Here is a 22279-nt window from a genome sequence, read left to right on the forward strand (position 1 = left end):
ACTACATTTATGCCATGTGTTAAGTAATAAAATAGCTTTTGTAAATTATAAATTAAAAGGTACAGATTTAAAAGAGAAAATACTGTAGAGTTTCATGTAGGTTAGACTGCGTAGAATGTCGGGTCTTGATATTGGCGCTATTCAAGCCCTGATGATAAGGCTTTTGGCATTAGATGCTGTTTTGTCTTGATGGAAAATACAGCTATTCTAGGATCCTTGAGCCTTTCATAAGAGATAAGGTTGTGAATCCCAAGACCCTAGGACCATTTACTTAGATGATCCGCTCTCTGGTTCATCCTCTGAAAAGTCTGCTTTGCGAGGGGTGTGCTGCATTTGCCTTGCCTAAGTGGTTGTGGCACACAACTATACTGTCACCTTAGGCTTAATAACCATGTGTCATCTAGAATGAAGTTGTATTTTACTAAGGATTGTTTTTGCAATGTATAACTTATCAAACATTAACTTTCAGGGTTATTAATCCTTTTAAGGTCTAGTTTTTCTTAAGTCTGCGCAGTAATAGAGGTATCGTCATTCATGTGACATAAAAGATGGAAAGGGACTTCATTCATGTTAGTGACGGAAATAGGAAAGTAGGTGAAGTGAATCTAATACATGTTTCTTTTATGAAATAATTTTAAAAAGATTCTCCAGCCCTGCATGATTTATGATGAATCATTTTGTGGTCTGTTAGTTACTTCCAGAGAATAGAAAGCATTGTAGGCTCAGGGAAAGCAAACATTCAGAATGAAATCCAATAGAGAAGGTAAATTTATTTGGGCATGTACATTTTGGCAGCCTAGGCTATGTACATGTGTACACATTTTGAACATGTGTGTATATTGAAAATCTTGTTTCTTTTTTATTGTTCAGATTTGAAAGAAGCCAACACTAAACCACAAATATACAAGAAGGCCATTTTCTCAAAAAAGAGTCAGCCTTTAACGGTAAGTAAAATCAGAATTTATACTGCATTTGTATTGAAAAGTATCCCTTTTAAAGAATATGCAAATTATACATTGTATTTTATTGTAAAATTTCCTAGAAAGTGATTTTTGACTATTATAATACTTTCTGCTATATAATTTTCCAGTCAGTTGGACTATGCAGTGTAACATATTTGTCTAACACAAAACGAAGGTAGGATAGGAAAATGACCTAGAAGTTGAGAAATAACTCAAGTCCTTAAAAATGAATCTCTAATTAAAGTCTTTTACATTCATCTTATTTTTCTACTTAAGTAATAATTACATTATTTTAGATTCTTATGATTTAATTAAGTTTAGATAAAAATTAAGATTTCTTTCCTGGTTCCCTATTGGCCATGCAGTCATAACCTGTGGTCACAAAGGAGAAAGTAGCTTCGTATAAGCCAAATGTACTCCATTCTAGGAGGAAGAATTGCTAAGTTATAGCTGGCACCTGGCATTAAAACTACTTCCTTCCTGGAACCGACTAGATTGGGGTAGAATTTCAGAGGCTCCAGGGGCTCCCAAAGTTTTGGGATGTCCACCATGGATAATTTATCCTTCCGAGGCCTAACTATAGGGTTCTAAGGCAGTTCTTAGTCCCCAACTGTTTTGGGAAGGAAAAGGAGATGTGCCACTTTAAGGTTTTGTGTAGTTTTAGGACTGTTGATTTTGGTAAATCATGAGCTATCGCAGAATAGTTCACTTTCCCGAAATCTGCAAATAAATGAAATCCACAACATTGAATAAAGAATCATCAGATAGATAGATAGAGAAATTAATATAGAGATGTGTATATATGTGGGTTATTATACGTATATGTGTTTGCTAACTCTGTCTGCTTCTAGAGGACCTAGAAGCAGTGACTCTCCAGTAGCAAACTAGATCGTGGTTTCCAAATACAGGCTGAGCATCCCAAATCTGAAAATCTGAAATTCAAAATGCTTCCAGATTCCAAACTTTTCGGCCATATAGGTGATGCTCAAAGAAAATACTCTTGGAGCATTTTGGATTTGGGATTTTTGGATTTGGGATGCTCAACAAGTAAGTGTTAAGCAAATATTCCAAAATCCAAAAAAATTCAAAATCCGAGATATTTCTGGTCCGAAACATTTTGGATAAGAGATCTCAATCTATACCATTTTTCCTTAAAGGAAATCAGAGCTCTTTGGAGAAGTGGTTAATTCTAAGGCTGGGGCAGGGAAAATACAAGCCGAGCCTGGAGGATGTTGTGGATGTGCTCAGAAGAGTCAATCTGAAAGAGCTTCCAGGGGCCAAAGAAGCTGGAACAATTTCATCAATAAAATAACTACCTATAATACCGAATTATAATCTTATTTATAAATAAAACATATACACATGAGTCCAGATTGATATACATAAATGACTGAATAAGTAAATAAATGGGGGGAGAAGAACTCTTCCTTGTAGAAGACTTTAATAAATGTGAAAGGAATGGGGGAAATAGAAAATTATTGTCACAAAGCCACAGCAATAATTGCTACATGCAACTTCCACTGATAAATACTAAAATTAGTGAGTGGGCCAGGCGTAGTGGCTCACGCCTGTAATCCCAGCACTTTGGGATGCTGAGGTGAGCGGGTCATTTGAGGTCAAGAGTTCGAGACTAGACTGGCCAACATGTCGAAACCCCATCTCTACTAAAAATACAAAAATTAGCTGGGTGTGATGGCGGATGCCCATGATCCCAGCTACTTGGGAGGCTGAGGCATGAGAATCACTTGAACCCAAGAGGTGGAGGTTGCAGTGAGCTGAGATCGTACCACTGCACTCCAGCCTGGGCGACAGAGCAAGACTCCCTCTCAAAAAATAAATAAATAAATTAATTAAATAAAATAATTGAGTGAAAGTTTAAGGTGAAACAGAATATTTGCTGTATCTGCCCCCACTTACTTGTTAATTACAAAAGGAAAAATAGTAACTTTACAGTGGAGAATCCTGACAGACACCACCTTAACCACATGATCAAGGTCAATATCAGGGATAATAAGACATAGTGAGCTCATATGCCCCTGATAGAATGTCCTGAAAAGGACACATCATGCCTTTCGAATTCTTCCCAAACATCCTTAATCTCATTTGACTATGAGAAAGCTTTAACCTAAATACAGACACATTCTTCAAAATATCTGACCCTCGCTGTTCAACAGTGTCAGAGGCATAAAAGACACATCTTTACTAAGGAACCACCACAGATTTGGAGGAGAATATTGCATGACAGCTAAATGCAATGTGGGATCCTGGATTGGATCCTAGAGCTGAAAAGGGACATTAGTAGGAAAACTGGTGAAATCCAAATAGTTATAGTATTGTGCCATTCTCAATTTATTAGGTCTTTTTTTGCTTTTATTATTATTTTTAATTAACATATAATTGTACATATTTATGTGGTACAGTGTGATATTTCAGTACGTGCGTACAATGTGTAGTGATCAAATCAGGGTAAGCAGCATATCCATCACCTCAAACATTTACCATTTTTTTGTCTTGGGAACATTCAAAATCTGCTCTTCTAGCTATTGGAAAATATACAATAGGTTGCTGTTAATTATATTCACCCCACAGTGCTATAGATCATTAGAACTGTTCCTTGTATCTAACTGTAATTTTTTGTCTGGTTACCAATCTCTGGCTATCCCCAGCCCCTCCCAGCCTCTAGTAGCAGCTATTCTACTGTCCACTTCTATGAGATCAACTTTTTAAACTTCTGCCTATGAGTGAGAACATATGGTGTCTTTCTGGCTTATTTCACTTAACATAATCACCACCAAGCTCATCCATGTTGTCATGAATGACAGGATTTCATTCTGTTTTATGGCTGAATGGTATTCCATTGTGTATGTGAGCCACATTTTCTTTATCCATTCATCTGTTGCTGGAAGTCAGGTGGATGCTGTATCTTGGCTTCAGTGTATCAACGCTGATAATTGTGCTGGGACTGCACTGTGGTAACTGGGGGGGAAGCTGGCTGAAGGATACGTAGGAACTCCCTCCACTATCTTTGCAACCTTTCTGTAAGCCTCAGATTATTTCAAGTTAAGAAGTTTTTTACAGGTCACAATGGAGTCACTAAATAATCATTCTCATTAGATTTTCGCTAATTTATAGAGTAAGATTCTGCATTTGCAAATCTTAGAAGAGTAATGCGGGGGCATTCTTTTCATCAAGACTATTTCTTGAGCTATTTTCTAATCCTTCTCATACACACTCCCATCCCTACCTGTACAAGTCTGGTCTCTATTTAGTGTACTTAATACTTTAGCCAGTTGCTTACAGCCGTCTAGAAACCTGTGAGTGGGAATAACTCCACAAAGCTCTGCCTTCTCAGGAACCACATCTTAGCAGTGTTTTTTGTTGGTGACAGTGAGGGTCTGATTTGAATGTTCACACCAGAAGTGTCAAAGTATTTCGTGAAATACTTTGAAAAAAATCTCTTGATCCACCAATCATCATTACCCAAGACAGGATTTGAACAAGAATTTAGAACTCGTAGTCTTATATTTGTTTGAATGGGAAGAGGAGAGAAGAAGACCATATTGTTTCTAGGCAAATTGTCTGGGAATTCAGTGAATACAAGTAGTACTACGGGGACTTTCATTCTTAAAGGAAATCAATGACAGCATTAAGTTGTCTAGAAAATCAGTTTAGAAAAGCATAAAGCCTTTTAAAATAAAAAGAGCAAACTCTTAAGAGCAGGTATGTACTTTGGCGTCTGAAAATGAGCGGTCTAAATTCAAGCATTTTGGTATGAAAAATGAAATGTGAAGTATTTGGAATTCAACCCTGAATTTTTTTGCCGGTAACTCTTGTGTATGTTCAACTAATTTAGCAAACTACACTAGTTCACATTTTTTATGTGAAATAAGAAATGACAGAAGTTGCACCTAAAGTAGTCAAATTTCACAGAGACAGAAAGTGGAATGGTGCTTACCAGGGACTGGGGCACGGGAAGGGAATGGGGAGTTAGTGTTTAATGGGGATTTCAGTTTTGCAAGATGAAAGCATCCTGGAGAATGGTTACACAACATTGTGAATGTACTTAATGCCATTGAATGCACACTTAAAATGGTTAAAATGGTAAATTTTATATTGTGTATATTTTATTACAGTTTTAAAAACTAAAAAAGAAGTAACAAGTCTTCAGCAGTTATATTCCACTTCTTTGCCAGGGTGTCTGGCTCTAAGGGGAATCTCTGCTTAGAGGACCATTAATCCTTAGGAACCTTTTTTTTAAAAAAAAATCTAAAGATGGTTCCTGGACATCATTTACCAACTGGCAGTTTAAATGGCCTGTGTACCATAAATTGTGAGGTTAAAAAAAATCTGGTACACAGGAAACAGTAGAGCCGGGTGGCTGGGAGAGTTTCTTTTGGGGTTAATTTATAACTAAGACAAATGAATCTATAAAAAGAAGAAAAGCCCCATAAGAAATATGCTAACTGATGGTGAGGGAGAAAAAGGGTTTAGATAAAAGATATCTGAACTTGTTTGGTCTCAATGATTTTATGACTGAGGAATTCAATTATAGATGTACTGGGTGGAGCAAATCACAATTCTGTAAATTACTAATAGGACACAACGATCTTTATCATTTTCTGTATGTGCTCACATGCAAAGTTCAGTCTTGCCCTCTGTAAATAAACTCTCTGCCTAGCTATACCCATGCTATGAATTCAGGGCTTGAGTGTTGAAACATCGGCAATGCTTACTGCCCCAACCTTAAAGGCGGGTGGAACTGCGATTAGGAACGAAGACAAATTACTTTTGCTTTTGAATTTTGGCCTTTGGGTTTGTTTCATTTTTGTTCATTTCTTTTCATTTTTATTACTAAAAAGCTGTGAAATACTTTTTAAAATAAAAAGATCACAACCACACAAACTGTTCTTCTGTAGTTTCTTCCAGTTTTGTTCACATGTGTATGCTTTTTATTTACTGACAGTTACCGTATATGTATCCCTTGGCCCTCAGCCTCTTTCACTGTTAGGTCCTATAAATTTTTCATTTCTACCTGGCTAATCTTAGTGATAGCACGTAATTTACTAAGCCAGTTTTTAGGTGGCTTCTGGTGTTTTTATTATTGTGTAATTATGTTTTATTCTTATACCATTACATACCATGAATATCTTTATGTACATATTTCACTCAATTAAAAAAATTATTTTTTTCAGATAAATGGCCAAGAGAGGAATTTCTTTGTTAAAGTGTTTGAGCAATTAATTACCTTACTCTTGCATTATTAATTTTATGACATTTCAAATTGCTTGGAGGATATATTAATAGCAAATGAACAAAACATACAAAACAAATATATTTTAGAAATATATTTAAATGATTTCTGTTAAATTAAATGAATTATCATTTACTTAAGGCTTTGGGTGTATGATAGTGAGAGGCTGGAGAGTGAAGAGCTTCGATAATTGTTTAGAGATTAGAACGATGTGAGCAGTTTATTTTTATTTTTATTCTTTAGAGGCAGGGCCTTCCTCTGTTGCTCAGGCTGGAGTGCAGCGGTGCGATCATAGCTCACTGCAACTTCAAATTCCTGGACTCAAGTGACCCTCTTGCCTCAGCCGCCGGAGTAGCTGGGACTACAGGCACACACCACCACACCTGGCTAATTGCTAAATTATTTTCAGAGATGAGGCCTTGCTATGTTGCTCAGACTGGTCTCAAACGTCTGGCCTCAAGCAATCCTCCTGCTTTGGCCTCCCAAATGGTGTTTTTTTTTTTTTTTTTTTAAACCCAGCTTAATAGCAAAGAAGTTACAGATTATTTCCTGAGGCTATGTCAAATTTAAATAAAATGTAAAGACTGTGCTGTAGGTCCCTTACGACCTTTAAGTCTAACTTGCTAGTTATTAGGAAGAAATGATTGCTTTTGAAAATGCAGATTTAACAAAGTAGGACTTTCATAGAGATAAGTTCAAATCAGTTTTTAAAAAATATTTATTTAAAACCAAATATTTTTAAATTTGTTGTTTGAATATTTGAGAAACAAATTTTAGTATAAAGATATAATAAGAATTTTAAGATACAAAACTATATGTTTACAATGTATTAAAATGAATAGGAAAAAGATTATGGGTGAAACTCTCCATTTTACTCTCAACTTTCTGTTTGGGGGTTCAATGTCTCCTTCCCCAGTTTTCTTTGCCTCAAATAAATAAATAAAGCCAATTATGAGCTCTACAGTCTGAGTTATAGCATTCTTGGTTCTTTGGATACCGCCAATAACTTATATATCACAAATAATACATATACAGTGTTACATAGTAAGTACTCAATAATTGGAAGCTGGTTCCATGGGGCAAAAGGAAAGCAACTGTGTTCTCTTTCATACTGTTCTAGTTTTTTTTTTTTTTCCTTGAAGCTTGTGACTCTTGTTCTTCAGTCCAGATCCTGTGATCTGAAATAAATTATTAAAAGTTAGATATTTTTAACCTTTTATACTCCCACTAGACAGGACATAGGAAATTTAGTGATGTAAGCATCTTTAATAATCTTTAAAAGGCATAAGACTTGGTGGCTGGGACAAGAAACAATTAGGTATAAATTTCAGGGAAATACCATAATGGCATGACTTTTGTTTTCTTTTGTTAACAAGCCACATGGCTTTCCTCTCAAGCCCAAGGAATACATAGTGTGTTCTCCTTTTAAGATTTCAGTTTTGTCTGCATCACAGAGATGTATGTTTCCCTAAGTTTGCTCACTATAATTTGTGATTGCTATTTTTCTTATCTGCGAAGGAAGTACAGCAGCTCCCACTGGGGAAATACCATGTTAAGTTGATCCTAAAATAAGAAATCTAAGGGAAAGGTCACATCCTAATAACTTGTGCAAATCTAAATTCCCATGGAGCTTTACAATCATTTTGTAGGAGTAGAGTATTAAAAAATCTATTATTGAACTTCTTCCAGATAGTGTCGTAAAATTGAAGTACTTTTATATACAGAAGTAACCACTAAATTATAAATACAATTGACAAGACCTAATTTTTTAAGCAATCTATTATGAATACCTAGAGAAATCTGGCATGACTAATAAACCACAAAATCTTTCTTGTCACTTTCACTGGAAATATGAAGTATATTACCCATGAAGTATTGTGATAATTACATACAATAGTAATTTTCTATTACTATAGAGATACTTAACACTCAATTTTTACTTTTTTTTTTTTTTTTTTTTACTGATGCTAACCTTTCAGTTATACTTTCGAAGAACCTTAACCATGTCGTTCCAGGGAAATTCACTGCTTTGGAAGCCAAGTCACTGAGTTACTGTCTTTCCTCTTCTGTTCTTTGGCCGTCATTTAAGTTTCCTTACCTGTTAAGTAAAAGATGTTTATGTTAAGGATCAAGTAAGATCAAATATATAAAGGGCTTAGAAATAATTTACAGCATATATTTATGGTGTTACTGTAATAATTGCCTTCACTTTTTTATCTTTTCCAAGTGAATAAATCAAAATAGAAAGAGGTTGAGTAACTTACTCAAGCTAACAGTCACTGGTACACGCTAATCAGTGCCCCACTCACTGGTCAAATCTAAGTAATTCTTAAGGATGGAGTGTAAATGGAAACTGCTCCTTATGCTGCCTACAGAGGTATTACATTTTGCAGTAAGGATTGATTGTTTCCTAGCACATACTAACTAACCTGTTTTGAGGATGTGTTGTTAGAAATGCATCTTGGACATTTATGTATATATGCATGTATATATATGTATGTATGTATGCATGTATGTATTGCTAGAGGAATGTGCATCCCTGCTTTCTTACTACAAATTAAAGCTGAACAGAATGTGGTGTTTGTCTTTTGGTATTGTCTAAATAAATACCAGTATCTACTAGTATTTATTTCCTTGCTGGTAATAATGTGTTTTCATTAATTTAAGATTTATAGGAACATACTTGGGTGCTCTACCTGCTAGAAACTGATCTGTAGCATGAGCCATTTGTTGAAATTACTTAGATATTCCTGCATTTATTTCTGTTTCAGACCCCACAATAACTATATTACTATAAGAAATATAGGCCAGGCACAGTGGGTGGGTCACACCTGTAATTCCAGGAGTTTGGGAGGCCAGGTGGGTGGGTTACACCTGTAATCCCAGCAGTTTGGGAGGCCCAGGCAAGAGGATGGCTTGAGGCCAAGAGTTGGAGACCAGCGTAAGCAACATAGTGAGACCCTGTCTCTGCAGAAATTAAAATAAAAAAATTAGCCAGGCATGGTGGCGCCCGCCAGTAATTCCAGCTACTTAGGTGGCTGAAGCAGGAGGATCACTTGAGCTGGAGGCCAAGGCTGCAGTGAGCCATGATTGCACCACTGCACTCCAGCCTGAGGGACAGAGTGAGACCCTGTCAAAGAAAAAAGAAAAGAGAAGAGAAGAGAAGACTAAATTGTTTTTTAAATGCTTATCTATGTGATGTGAGTTCAAAGAATCTCTGCAATGATTCAATATCTTTTTAATATTTTTGTTTGGGAAAAGCATTAAGCTCCTTCATTGTGTTAATTAATTCAGTTTTCTCTTTTATGTTATATACCAACATGAAAAGTATGAGATGTTAGAGGCCCACATCAGTACCCTACCACATATTTACCAGGAAAAGCTGACTTTATGCTTAATGACAGCAGTCACTCCTTTAAAATGTGTGGCCTCTGTGTCCGATGGCATGGACTCACTTCCTTTAAGTTCATGTCCTTCTGAAGATCAGCTGGGCTGGGATGAGTGGTGGCTGGCATGTGGTGGAGTGTCTTGCTTCCCTCTGATACGTGGAAGTTATAAAAAGTCTCACTAATGAATTTTCTTAATATATATGGGGTAACTAATTTATGCATCAGACTTTGGAATAAAAGTAATAGCAACAGCAAATGAGAGTCTATGAATAATTCATTTTTTTTGTACACTTCTGCCCCGAGGTGTCAAATGCTGCAGGGTGGAGGTAGAGGGAGACACAAAATCTTTCTGTATAGGAACCTACTGATCACTGCTACTATAAATTTTTCTAACCATTTTATTTGCATTGATTATTGTTTTAGTTCAGATTTTCCTTATTCCTCATTTGGGTTATTGCAGATTAGCTCTCTGACCCAGCAATCCATCGTTTCCATCATCCTCCAGTCCATAGTTCTATTTCATCCCCTTTCAGAGAGCATTAGAGATTCTGTGGTCGGCCCAGCCTACCTCTTCGATGTCATCACCTCCACCTGCTCCCACAAATCTTATGGGTCAGACACACCAGGCTGCTCAGTGTCCTGTCACAGCACTGAGTTTATGACTGGGATGGATTGATTTTCATACTATTGTTGATTCAACATTTTTTATAATGTACTTCTTGATAACAGAGACCATGTTCAGAGATCCCTAGTGCTTAACACAATTCCTACCAAATATTATGCAAGTAATAAAATTGCAGTGTCATTGAACATTTTTAGATATGCGTTTATTTCTACTAATTAATCTTAGTAGTATTAGCAGCCTTGACTAAATATTATTTTTAAATTTATCAACATGTGATGCAAAGCGTGCTACAGAATTAAATTAAGAAAAGAATTTCCGTGAGAGATATGCATTTACAATTTTGTAGATTTAATCTTTGCATAGACTTTTTTGTTGCAGATATTGAAAATGAATCCATAAAAATACATAGATCCCTTTGCTAGCCACTTTTAATTTAGGGATGAGGAATATTCAGTTCACAGACTGGCTAGCACTTTTTAGCTTTCTTTAGCGTTTGAAGCAGGGCTTCTAAGTCACATGAAAGACTAGACTAGTTATTGGCATTTAAATTTTTTGGCTCCTACTTGTATGTATTATTTATTAAACAAGTAGTTATTGCACTACCTTTATGTATGCAGCACTGTTTTAGACAAAATAGAACTGTGACATATTCCTTGCTCATGGTCTTGTTTCAAAGACAATACCTACAACTGAAAGAATTAAATAATAGAGCCAGGCAGTATCTGAGGAAAAGCATGCAGTAAAAGTTCAGAGAAGAAGATACACGTGCAGAACTGGAATGGTCAGTAGTTGCTTCATGAGATGGTTGCACTGAGCTGAACCCTTAAGTAAGGATGTGGATACATGAGAAGGAAGAAGCTGGAAATTTTAAACATGAGGAGCTTCATGGGGAAAGAATTTCAAGCTATCAAAAGATATCAAAGATTGAGGAATTTGGACTTGGTCTGGGAGGTATTGGGGATCTTGAAGATTTGGGGGTAGGGAAGTGATACTACAAAAGCTGTGTTTGGAAGGCACAAGTGAAACAGAGTTGGGTTTTTTTTTGTTTTTTTTGTTTGTTTGTTTGTTTTTTTGACAGGGTCTCACTCTGTTGCTCAGGCTGGAGTGCAGTGGTACCATCTTGGTTCACTGCAACCTCAACCTCTCGGGCTGGAGTGATCCTCCTGCCTCAGCCTCCCAAGTAGCTGGGACTACAGGCATACAACACCATGCCTAGCTAATTTTTGTATATATATATATATTTTTTGTAGAGGTGGAATCTCACAAATCTCAAGACCCAGCCTGGTCTTGAACTCCTGAGCTCAAGCCATCCTCCCACCTCAGCCTCCCAAAGTGTTGAGATTATGGGCATGAGCCATTGTGCCCAGCTAAAAGAGAGATTTTGATAGCTTATATGATTTGATGACTGAATAAAAAATAAAGAGGATGAAAAAAGTGAAAAATGAATTTTTGGCTGATAAATAGAGAGATGGAGGTATTAAAAGAAATTGAGAAGAGAGACTCTGTTTTGGGAGGAAGAGAGATTAACTTGATTTTTGGATTTGATGAAGATGTGAAATTAGGTGACCAGACCTCGGTTCAGATTTTAGAATCAGACTCTTTGATTTGGTGTCATTAACACTGATTGAAGAATGTTTTGAAAGCTGAGGTATTAAGAAACAACACAAAGGTGGAGTTTGAAAGAGGAAGATGAGCGTGTGGAGAGAGTGCCATGCCAAAGGAGGGGACTTTTAAGAAAAGGAAGACAACACTTAGTACTTCTGTGTACCCAGCCTTGTAGGAATAACTTTACTGTATAAACTTATTTCATTCTCACAGTACCATGTAAAGTAGGAATTATCATTGTCCCTATTTGACAGGTGAATTAAGTGAAGTTTATTGTGGTTAAATAACTTGCCTGAATGTCATGCTGCTGGTGCAAGGTGAATCTGGATTTAAACTTAGATCTGTCTTTCTAACCCCCAAGCCCACATACTTTAATTGAAATGCTGCAAAATGGTAATGAAAGGTCAAGAAGAATAAAAAAAAAAAGAGTAAGGCCATTAGAATGTTCAAGGAGAAGATCATTGTTTAAGATTATAAAAGCATAGTGGTAGGAATATTTTGGCATTTAGAAGGTAATAGTAAATTAACGGAGGAAGTGACCCTAGACCATTGCTAATTTGGGCAGCACGTATGACAGTTCTTCTGAGGCAGCTGAGTCAAGTACAGTAGGGGAGAGTGCTTATCAGTGGAGAAGGTGGGAATGGTGTTGGAGAGGTCTCAGAATAAACATTAAGTAATCCCAGCACTTTGGGAGGCTAAGGCAGGCAGATCACCTGAAGTCAGGAGTTCAAGAGCAGCCTGGCCAACATGGTGAAATCCCGTTTCCACTAAAAATACACAAATTAGCCATGTGTGGTGGTGCTCGCCTGTAATCCCAGCTACTTGGGAGGCTGAGGCAGGAAAATCTCTTGAACCCAGGAGGTGGAGGTTGTAGTGAGCTGAGATCGTGCCACTGCACTCCAGGCTGGGCAACAGAGCAAGACTCTCTCTCAAAAGAAAAAAAAAAAGAATAGACATTAAAAAGACACAGACGATGTGAGAGAAAAGACTGCTCCCACCAAGTTTAGAAGAAAGGATAATGAGGTTGATGTGCCTACTGTGCAGGGGGGATAAGAGAAAGGTGTCAGGCAAGCATAGATGTATAAAAGCACTAGTTACAACTATACTTTGAAAGTTATATTTTACCTGGAAGAAATCTCAAAAAACAAAGACTACATGGCAGTTAAGTGACCCTAATCAAGTCACTTTCCCTCTTCAGGCCTCAGTTTTCCCATGTTAGGTTAAATTAGGTGAGACAAACTGATCTTTTAGAACCATTCTATAATACTGTGCTTAACTTTCTAAGCATTCTGGAATGGAGCAGCCTTGATCTTTTCACAGATACATCAACCATATAGCTTTATTTATAAAAGGAACATGTTGAGATAACTAAAATTAGAGCTAATATCTTCATAGGTACAAAGAAACTTTTAGAACTTAAGTCCACAAGTCAGAATTTCTGGATGCATTCCTTTTTCTTCTTATTAAAAATTGTTAAGATATCTGATTAGACTAGTTGTAAATTCCCTTGAAAGCAAGGATGATATCCTGCTCTCCACTGTGTCCTCAGCATCAAGGACAGTGCCTGACACAGAACAATTACCAATGAATATTTACGAAATGAACGAAAGTTTGAATTGCAAAATTAAATGCCACCAATAAAGAGGCTTTGTGGCTGAGCATGGTGGCTCAAGCCTGTAATTCCAGCACTTTGGGAGGCTGAGGCGGGCGGATCACTTGAGCTCAGGAGCTCAAGACCAGCCTGGCCAGTATGGTGAGACCCCGTCTCTACTAAAAATATAAAACATCGGCTGGGCGCAGTGGCTCACACCTGTAATCCCAACACTGGGAGGCTGAGGCGGGCAGATCGCCTGAGGTCAGGAGTTCGAGACCAGCCTGGCAAACATGGTGAAACCCTGTCTCTACTAAAAATACAAAAATTAGCCAGGTGTGATGGCAGGCACATATAATCCCAGCTACTCGGGAGGCTGAGGCAGGAGAATCACTTGAACCCAAGAGGCAGAGGTTGCAGTGAGCCAAGATCACACCATTGCACTCTAGCCTGGGCAACAAGAGCAAGACTTTGTCTCTAAATAAATAAATAAAAGTATAAAAAATGAGCCAGTGTGGTGGTGTGCACCTGTAATCCCAGATACTCGGGAGGCTGAGGCAAGAGAATCGCTTGAACCCAGGAGGTGGAGGTTGCAGTGAGCCAAGATTACACCACTGCACTCCAGCCTGGGTGACAGAGCAAGACTCTGTCTCCAAAAAAAAAAAAAAGGCTTAGTATAGAACTCTTCCCATTCTTTTTTCTCTTTGATTTTTTTTTTTTTTTCTCAATCTCTTCCATGACAATTCGGGGACACGTTAATTGTGCAAAAGGCAGTCACTTGTCTGTATTGTCTATTTTTGTATCACTTAAATTGGTTTTTCATTTGGTTGCTATGTTGACTTTTTGTGAAAAGGGAACTGAACTTGTGAATTGACTGACAGTGGAAATCATAGGATTTTCAAAAATAAGTTTTGTAGTTACTTAAAAATTAGTATTCTAGTTTTCCATCATTCATTAGTTTAATTGTTACCAAAAATATTTTCTTTATAAAAAGAAATTATGTTTTATATTATAGAGGAAAATGATTTAGAAAAACAGAAATCTATTTCTGAGCAAATTTAGTGATGCTGATGTAAGAAAAAGAAAACCACAAGAAGTCATCCCAAATTTGGTAACGCTTCCTGTCTTAAACACATGATTTCACTTGTCTTCTGGCTAGCTAAAGGTTACAAAATGTCACCATAATACCTTTTACTTCCTTATGAGTTCTTGCTACTCCACCCCCTACCCCCAAATATGGTAGATCAAGTTGTAAAAACCCTGAAGTGTGACAATATAGTTTATTGCACTTATAGTTAGAAATATTCTGCCAAGATGGGCTGAGAAATGGAGGAAATGGATTTAAATTTACAGCAGTCCAGTGATACACAATATACTTTTTCCAGACCACTGAAACAGCAAGCCAACTTTTAACTTTAATACTTCATACAGTGGAAAAGTTACAGCTGTAATAAAATCAACAGATACATCTCTGGTTAATGTTCTCAAATGAGAAAATTGACTGCAAGAACATTTGTCCAAATACATGCTTTTATATACTTTATGCTACTTTCCAGAATATTAACAGTTTTACATAGCGCTGTTTTGGAAGTCACTCATTGTTTTCATCTTTCTGATTAAGAAATAGGGCCAAAGTTGTGCATTGCACTGGTAGTAGACTTTTAAAGATGTCTTTGTCTCTTTTTCAGTACTAAGCTTCAAGTTCATAGATTATCCTTGATCTTTCCTTTCCTAGGTAGAGATTTAGAGTATTTGTTTATGTGAGATATAAAAAAAAGAGAGATTTTAACAAATGACTGTTTGATTCTTGGGTAGAAACTAATACTGATCAAGACCAACCAAGTATTGACACAAGATCGGGCGGGTTCAGGGTGGTACGCCCATAGACGACAACCAAGTATTCAAACATTGAGTGTTCGGTGGAAGCTCTACAGATATCCTGGGTTTTGATTCAAGATAGTGACAGCCATCCTATGAGAATGTGAACTTGAAATAAGATTTTGATTACTTTTTTTTCCTCCTTTAAAGGTTTGTTCAATTTTAACAATTTTAACTTTTTTTTTCAAAATCTGCATTATCACAGTATATTTTAAAAGAATGACTAATTTACTGTGATATATTTGGGATTTACCTTGGAAGAGATTATCTTCCAATTTAAAATACCAGAGGTAGAGTGAAGAGTCAGGTGGTAAAAGAGAAGGAGACTGGATGTTTGTACCCAATTTGCTTCTTCCCCTTTGTTCTGCTGCTGGTTTTATTTTAGCTGTTCTGTTTGCCTCACCGCAGGCAGCGTCACCACTCGGGTTCCAATCTTCTGGATGTAGAGTTTTCAAACCATCTATAAATTAGCAATCTAAGTGGAACTTTGGCAAATGAGGTTGCCAACAAGCATTTTCTTTATATTTAGATAATTTGAGCTCATGGCCTCTGGGCATTTGGTAAGAAATCCAGTAAAGAGAAGCCTAAAGAACAGAATCTTTATTATGAGTAGTTGCCTTTTTCCACTCAGCAGTTTGATTCCAAGCACCCTGATAAAAACTAGAGACATAGTCTAGTTGGCAGGTTTTTTGAAGAGAATGAGAAGCCCAAACCAAAAGAGAATGAAGACCACAGCAGAGAACTACCGAGGTAGCTGGCGCAGATGCTTTTTTGGCACTGTTGAGAAAGGCTTCAGACCCACAGTCTGAAGAGGTGGAGAACCCCTCCTCCAGGAGCAGGGAATAAGAGTGACAATTGTTCTGTAGGATTGTTGACTTAGATTCAGGGAAGTTCTTCAGAAAATATATTCAGATCACAAAAAAGGTGTTAAAATGCCAGAATTTTTCAGCCAAGAATGGCACTTCCTTCTATCAGCATCACTCATCAAGTTGAAATTTATGAGTGTCCTTTGTTATCACAAACAAAGCAAGCAAACTGAACAAATGAGAATGCTTCTTTAGTATCTACATGGCACTTTAAAAGCTCTGTTTTCCTTACAAAATATGTGTATGGAAAGGTAAAATGGGAATAAATAGTATTAAGTTCTGTTCTTAGAACCTACTGTATAGTGTAATAGTGCTCTCACTTTTCTCTCCTTGATTCTGATGTCACTTAATCACTCATTGTCACCTGCACTAGAGGGGGATAAAAAGGATAATAGGAAATCAGAATATTTTGATATGTAGTTCAACTGTTGATCAATTATCTTTGAGACTTTTAACATATATGACTAAGGAGGATTAATAATTAACATGAGCTGTAGAATTAAAGTTTGTATGGCTTGATAAGTATAAACCAGTTTTGGGGCCGCTATAATTCTAAAAAGAGCAGGTAGACTAGATGATTAGTTGTACACTTATTACTGCTAATTCTTGATTGTAGAACAAATTTTCCTATGAAAACCATGTTGTGTATTTTATATCTCTATTAGTCATTAAAAGGTTAGCAGTTTTAGATGTCCAACCAGTAAAAAACAAGTTGCCCATTCTCTCATTTTTTTTTATTGTGGTAAAATATATTTACATAAAATTCACAATTTTAACCATCTTAAGTGTACATTGGTACAGTGGCATTGGTTACGTTCACAATGTTATACAACTGTCATCCTTATCTATTTCCAAAGCTTTTTCATCACCCAAACAGAAGCTGTATACCCATTAAACAACAACTCCACATCACCCACTCCCCAGCCCTGGTTACCTCTGTTCTACTTTCTGTCTCTATGAATTTGGATATTCCAATTATTTCATATAAGTGGACTCATATTTGTCCTTTTTATATGGCTTATTTCATTTAGCACATTGTCTTCAAGGTACATCCATGTTGCAGCATGTATCAGAATGCCATTCTTTTTTATGGCTGAGTAATATTCCCTTGCATGGATATACCACATTGTGTTTCTCCATTCATCTATTGATAGATACTTGGGTTGTTTTTGCCTTTTGCTATTGCAGATAATGCTTCAGTAAACATTGGTGTTCAAGTATCTGTTTTAGTCCCCACTTTCAGTTCTTTTGGGTATATACCCAGGAGTGAAATGCTGGGTCATATGGTAATTCTGTTTTGCTCTTTAAGCAACTGCCAAACTGCTTTTCACAGCTGCTATACCATTCTGCATTCCCACCAGCAATATATATGGGTTCTAACGTCTCTACATCGCTACGACACCTTTTTAAAAAAAAAAAATATGGTTGTCCTATTAGGTGTGAAGTGTTATCTCATTGTGGTTTTGATTTGCATTTTCGTAATGGCTACTGATGGTAAGCATCTTTTCATGTGCTTATTGGTCATTTGTATGGGTTCTTTAGAGAAATGGGTATTCAAGACTTTTGTCCATTTTTAAATTGGGTTGTTTGCCTTTTGCCTTTCTATTCTTCTCTCACTTTTAAATTGATTTTCTCCCATATTTCTCCACAAAGTCAAAAAGATGATTTCATTTGAGCACAGATAAATGCTGTCAGCCTTCCATTGCCATACACACTGAATTAAGGTCAGATGCTTTTTGTGCTGTTGCTAAAATCACTTGAGAATCTGTCTCTCTTCAACTGAAAGAGTTGTTCTGGATGCGTTGATGTTGTGGAATTCCTTGTATTCTCTCCCAAAGCTCATTTTAACAAGCTCACATTTAGGGTATGATTCACTGTGAAGTATTCCAGAAAATAAAATCCGTTTTCTCAGAATGATGAGAAATTTTAAACCTTGAAGAGACCATCTCTTTTCCAAACTGAGATCCACAGATTCTTGGAGATCCACAAATGTATTATTGGGCTCTGAGAGTTTTAGAATTTTAAATAATCTGTTTTTATATCAATAATCTAAAAGGTCATTATAAAGCCCAAATTTCACAATACAAGGACATTTTCCTGGAATAAGACTGTTTTCTTACATTAGTAAGATAGAAGTGACTTGCCCAAGATAACACAGCAAGTTAAAACCAACACTAAAACTCATCTTCGGAAGCTTTACTCAGTGTTCTTTATACTAGTGTGGAGATCTTGCAATGATTCTGTCTTCATTAAGTCTGCAGGTAGTGGGGAAAGCAGAAAAAGAACAAGTATTAACTAAAATGATGAGTGCTGTGAGGGAGAAAATAGCAGTATGAGTTGTGTAGAATGAGAGCAGTTGCATAGGATGAGTTAAGCTACTGTGAGAGTTTGAGGAGGTGGTTTTTATGCTGATAGTTGAAAAGTGAATTGGTGTTACCTTAAGGGGGTTGTGAGAAGAACCATATTACAGATGGAAGAAATAAGATGTAAAGGCTCTGATGTGGGAAACAGCTTAGTTTACTCACTGATTTAAATGAAGAAAAGGAATCCAGTGAGGCTTCAGAGAGAAGCAAGAACTAGGTTATTCAGGGTTTAAGACAATCAAAAGTCAAAACAGAATTTAAACAGGGGACTGACATAACCTGATTTGTATCATGCTGGCTGTAGTATGCAGAATTGATTGGAGAGGAGAGGATGGCAGACAGGACGCCAGGTAGGAAGCTATGGAAAGATGCATATGAGAGAAGAGAGTGTCTTTGGATTCCAGTTGGTAAGTGGAAGTGATTGAAGCATGTGGCTGAATGTAAATGTTTAATAAGTAGATTTAAAAGGACATGGAGATTGTTTTGATGGGGATGTCTGGGCCGTCAATTATGACTCCCTGTTTTTGCCAATGATCATCTGGGAGATTGGTGGCAGCATTTACTAAGATAGGGCTCATTGAAGGAGGACCAGTTTTAGGGAATAGAGGATGAATGGAGTTTTTAACCTGTTGAGTTTCAGTTGCCTATGAGATGTTTCAATGGAGTTACCAAATAGATATTTCTATGTAGTGTCGAGGTTCAGACTAGAGGACTGAAGCAGAGATATAAATTTGGTCTTAATATATCCATAGTGTTTGAACTATATGTGCTGAGATAGTTATATAAGAATGGTTGTCAAATTAAGAATTTTTTCCAATTCCTTTGCCAGAATCTAGTCATGTGAAATGATGAGGAACTGGAATGTACAGTGTATACATTGTTCTTGGCAAAACTAAATTTAAATTTCTGCTTAACCTAATCAACCAAAAAGCCCTTTTCATTTCTGCCTGTGTAAAATCTTTCCTCAACATATTAAGCCATTTTTCTGTCTTGGTAAATATTATAGGGTGAAATAAAATTTAAACTGAATTTAGATAGCCCTGAATTGATGATTCAAGAACTTTTAGAATCTTAGTTTTATTTTTGAATAGCAAATAACATTATACTGTATATATAGAAAATGTTGAAGATTATCCCAGGAAGTGCTCTGGAAGCTGCTTTTAAAAATAAATAACTTAGCCGGGCGCGGTGGCTCACGCCTGTAATCCCAGCACTTTGGGAGGCCGAGGCGGGCGGATCACGAGGTCAGGAGATCGAGACCATCCTGGCTAACACGGTGAAACCCCGTCTCTACTAAAAATACAAAAAATTAGCCGGGCGAGGTGGCGGGCCCCTGTAGTCCCAGCTACGCGGGAGGCTGAGGCAGGAGAATGACGTGAACCCGGGCGGCGGAGCCTGCAGTGAGCCGAGATTGCGTCACTGCACTCCAGCCTGGGCGACAGAGCGAGACTCTATCTCAAAAATAAATAAATAAATAAATAACTTTTAAACTGCCTTTTCCCCCTTAGCATTTGCTCATTTGTTCTAAAGGTAGAGGAACAACTTTCAGTGTGTTAAGGGTTTTTAATAGTTAGTCACAGTTATATGGCATTTGTTTTTGTTTAATATGTGGATTTTTATGTAATTCCACCCAGAGGCCTAGGTATATCAGTACATTCCTCAGCATCATTAATGTCATCCAAATAGATAGTCTTTGATTACTGATCACTGACTCCATATATAGGGCAGTGATTTCAAAATTATTCTACTACCATTGCAAGTAGACATGTATACAGTAAAGAACCATCCGAAGGCCAGGAGCAGTGACTTACGCCTATAGTCCCAGCACTTTGAGAGACCAAGCTGGGAGGATCGTTTGAGCCCAGGAGTTCAAGACTAGCCTGGGAAACATAGTGAGACCCCATCTCTACAAAAAATTTTAAAAATTGGCTGGGCATGGTGGGACGCATACTTGTAGTCCCAGCTACTTGGAAGGCTGAGGGAGGATCGCTTGAGCCCGGGAGGTCGAGGCTCCAGTGAGCCATGTTCACACCACTGCACTCCAACCTAGGCAACAGAGTGAGATCCTGTCTCTAAAAATAAAAAATCTGAAAAGTTATGTCTAAATTAGGTTTGAGTAAATGAAGTCATGAGCCAGCTGCATAGGTGATCTTTCTAGTGGTAGCAGTACCAAAATGGGCCTTGTAAAAACAAACAAACAAACAAAAACACCCTTTTAAATGTAGTTCGGGGAGAAGGAAGCTAGTATTTCAACTTACTATATGCCAAGCACTTCTAAGTGCTTTACATTATTCTCTTTAATATTATTTCTTATATTCATCACCACAATCCTCATTTACAACTGAGGAAACAGAAGGAGGTTAAATAGCTTTGCCCAAAGTTACACCACTGGCATGTGGTGATGCAGGGCTTCCAGCTTGAGTATATCTAATTTTATAGCCATCATTCTTTCTCTTTCCATCTCTGTATCTCTCTGGGAGTCAGGAGACCTATATTCCTGTGTTTTTGTTGTTGTTTTGAGACAGAGTCTCACTCTGTTGCTCAGGCTGGAGTGCAGTACTGCCATTGTGGCTCACTGCAACCTCAACCTACCAGGCTCGAGTGATCCTCAGCTGTGCCATCTTGCTATGGAACCTTGGCTAAGCCACGTTCTGAGCTATCGTAAAGCACGGTAATAGGTTCACATTCACGCTCCCCCATCATGCTCATGCCCCCTACCTCGCCTAGAAGGCTCCGCACTTCCTTTCTGTGTGCTCGTTCATTCAGTTATCAGTCATTTTATCAGTTAGTCAGACAACAGTCTTTATTCATACGACATTAGTGACTGAGGTTCTGTTGAGTGACGCAGATAGGAAATAACCTAGCTGCATGGTCTCTGTCTTTCAAAAGGCCATACTCTTAGGATCCACATACAGGCCCCTGTCTTCCATGAAGCCATTGTCCCCAGCCATCCCATTTTGACGGGTTTTTTTGAGTCCCTCTGAAACTTTGGCCTTTTTACATTTATCTGGCAGTTAACTAGGTGCTGCTTTGTGACAGTTCTATTATTGGATACAATTCTTAATTCAAATCATGTATCATTACTTAACTTTTCACCTCTTTGCAGCTTCTTTCTCCTAGAAGATTACAAGTTCCTTAAGAGCAGGCTTATACTTCTTTGTGTAATATTTCCCACAGTGTCTCTTAAATAGCAAAGTTTTTTGACCTGATTTACTAAAAAAAAGTTTGTTGACTTGGCTTAAATTTTCTTTTCTTTTCTTTTTTTCTTTCTTTTTCTTTTTTTTTTTGAGACGGAGTCTTGCTCTGTCACCCTGGCTGGAGTGCAGTGGTGCGATTTCAGCTCACTGCAACCTCTGCCTCCCGGGTTCAAGCAATTCTCGTGCCTCAGTCTCCCAAGTAGCCAGGATTACAGGTGCCCACCACCATGCCCAACCAATTTTTATATTTTTAGTAGAGATGGGTTTTTGCCATGTTGTACAGGCTGGTCTCGAATTCCTGACCTCAAGTGGTCCGCCCTCCTCGGCCTCCTAAAGTGTTGGGATTACAGGTGTGGAAGCCACCGTGCCTGGATGACTTGAGTTAAATTTTTTAAGTTTAGAGTTTACTCCCTGGTTGAATGATCTGGGCCAAGTTACATAGCTTCTGTGAACCTCCTCAGTTTTCAACAAAATGGGAATAATTCCTACTTCTCAAGATGAAATATGTAATATATGCAAAAGTGCTCCGTGAACTCTAAAAGACTATACAAA

The 22279-nt window shown here is 37.4% G+C and overlaps 1 protein-coding gene across 10 annotated transcripts in view; it reads left to right on the top strand.

The window, feature by feature from the left end:
• PPARG (peroxisome proliferator activated receptor gamma) overlaps positions 1–22279 on the top strand; it is a 179661-nt gene that overhangs the window by 55350 nt on the left and 102032 nt on the right. For all 10 annotated transcript variants that reach the window (XM_058437279.1, XM_058437277.1, XM_058437274.1 and 7 more), the window contains one exon: positions 871–944. The gene's annotated coding sequence lies outside the window, so the exon portion shown is untranslated. The remainder of the gene's footprint in view (positions 1–870; positions 945–22279) is intronic.

This window comes from Hylobates moloch, unplaced genomic scaffold (assembly GCF_009828535.3).
Source record: "Hylobates moloch isolate HMO894 unplaced genomic scaffold, HMol_V3 SCAFFOLD_4, whole genome shotgun sequence".
Lineage (NCBI taxonomy): Eukaryota > Metazoa > Chordata > Mammalia > Primates > Hylobatidae > Hylobates > Hylobates moloch.